Raw genomic sequence first — 2,610 nt, forward strand, 5'->3', positions numbered from 1 at the left:
TTTTTTTTTGGTCCAAAAGTCACTGGTATCCACTGTTGTTCTGCATTTGATTGACACGAGAGTGAGTAAATGACAAGATCATTTTTATTTTTGTGTTTGAGCTATCCCTTTAAATTCCTAATCCCAAAACTTTCAACCACTAGTCTAAAAGTCCTAAAATCGATTGATGCATTCAAGCAGATTAGAAACACAGGCCTAAGCATAAGCTAAACCCTAAAGCTAAACAGAATTAAATGATAGGCCGATAAGAATATCATTAAAACCCCCAAAATAAAATCTGACTGACTGATAAGAATGTTGTTCAAGAAGCAAAGAGAATGTTGATCAAGGAACATGCACTTGGCTAAATCACATCAGCTGTCACCTTGATAAACAAGTATAATGGCAGCAACTGTCATGACAGCTTCACTTAAAGCAAACAGGCATGTCTGTGTGACACAGAAGCACATTATGATGTCTCCAGTCTACCCTCTCTCACTCTCCACTACCTTTCTACTTCCATTTGTTGTCTCTGACTATCTGTCACTCACTCACATCACAAAAAAAAGAGAAAAAAAAAATTCTACAATATTGCAACAACAACTTTCTTCCTCCTCAAAAAAGAGTTGCAGAGCTGGGGTTTGAAGTAGTACAAACTATCAGCAGAGAAGCAGCAGTAAAAAGAAGAGAGGGAGGTGTGTGAAGGTTTACTCTCAGCCCACAATCTGCAGGTCACATTTTCACACTTTCTCTAAACTGTACCAACCACAGATCTGCTTAGCCCAAAAACCTTTCACAATTTATTAATTTATTAAAAAAATACTAAAAATGCAACTTATACATAAACCAGCTTCAGCAGAACTAAAGTTTAATGAATGTTTTATTTCTGAAATACATTACCCCTCCTACATATGTGATATAAACAGGGTGTGATTTTGCTTTAGATAACTTTTGATTTTTTTTTTTTAATTCGATGGAAACTGTATTTAACGGGATCACAGTTTAATAGCCTAAAAACATGGTACGTTAGGCCTATTAATTGTAAGTATTTTATTTCCACGGTTATTCAAACAACGTATAAATTAGAAAGCGAGCAAAAGACACAACAAATCTTTTTGAAACTATAAATCAGTTAAACCATTGCGTCGCAAAATGATTCACTGTTTCAAAGCACTCCAATCGGATCGCGTATCACGAATCATTTGATTCAGCTCAGATTAAATAAAATAAATGCTTTCTATTTCTATTCAATGCTTTTCTTTTATTCTTCTGAACTTATCAAAGAATCCTGAAATTCAAACAAAAATATTTTTTTTTACAAAAATATTAAGCCACAAAAACTGTTTTCAACTTTATAATAATAATAAGAACCATTATTAATAATTTATCACCAATTATGATGAGGCATCAAATCAGCATAATAAATTATTTTTGAAGGGCCATATGACACTGTAGACTGGAGTAATGACTGGTGATAATTCAGCTTTGCCATCACAGTAATAAATTACATTTTTAAATATATTAATATAGAAAACAGTTATTTTAAATTGTAATAATATTTCACAAAATCTCAGTTTTTACTGTATTTTGGATCAAATAAATGCAACATTGGTCAGCATAAGAACTGCATATAAGTATGGAATGGCATTATGGTTTATAAAATGCTAATAGATTCATTGTCACGTTAATTTTTGAGTGCTTTATCTCTTTAAAATTTTAGTGTCTTTCAACTTTGCATCATACAAGTCAAAATACTCAGCTAACTCGGGTTCAGCACAGTGAAAGCTCCGTTTGATGTGAACTCTTGTCAAGTATTCAGAAACCACCACATCTTTCATCTTCAGACGTAACTATTTTGGCCCCTCTTTAATGCTAAACCTGATTAAACGCTGATCAAATCCACATGATCAAGCCAGTTCTTTGCCTTTGAAATGTAACCAACACCAAAAGGTACACCAGGCAAACTCACTCTTGGAAAAGTACTACAACGCCTGCAAGTTTTCTGAAGTCTGCAACAGAATCGGCTGGGGAGAAAGTCTCATAGGTCTGTGCATTTCTATTATTGTCATGTCTACCTGGGAACTGTACAGACCATGTCGCCATGGGAGGAAAACCTGTCAATCAGAGCAGGTGCTGGTTGAAAGTGTCATTTAGCAGCTTGTCACTGTCTTTGAAATGTGGACAGGTAGATGTATGTGTAGGTTTGTGTGCATGTGTGTTTTGATGAACAGCTTAACCGGGTTTGTGTGGATGACACATACTGCCACAAAGTTGAAAGGAGCTACAGTGGGGAAAATATTTGGCCTCAGTCTGCAGCTCCGTGCAAGATCTTGCCTCATGGAGTAAGGGTTTTTTTTCATTTATAGAAAAAAAGAACACAATTACCACATAGCACACATATTCATATAAGTGATATTTACAGCTTACTTGATACATTTACACCTCACAGGATCCCGGGTATAACACATTCAAAATACTTACACCAGAGTAGATATTCATGAACAGGAGCTTAGTTACATTCATTAACACAAGCATGCTTTGTATGTAGGCCTATACAATATATATAGTTATAAACATATTTGGCTATATTCATGAACAGAGAAAAGCCTATCCTCAGTAAGTTTTTGTCTA

This window comes from Cyprinus carpio, unplaced genomic scaffold (genome assembly GCF_018340385.1).
Source record: "Cyprinus carpio isolate SPL01 unplaced genomic scaffold, ASM1834038v1 S000006752, whole genome shotgun sequence".
NCBI classification, from domain to species: Eukaryota; Metazoa; Chordata; class Actinopteri; order Cypriniformes; family Cyprinidae; genus Cyprinus; species Cyprinus carpio.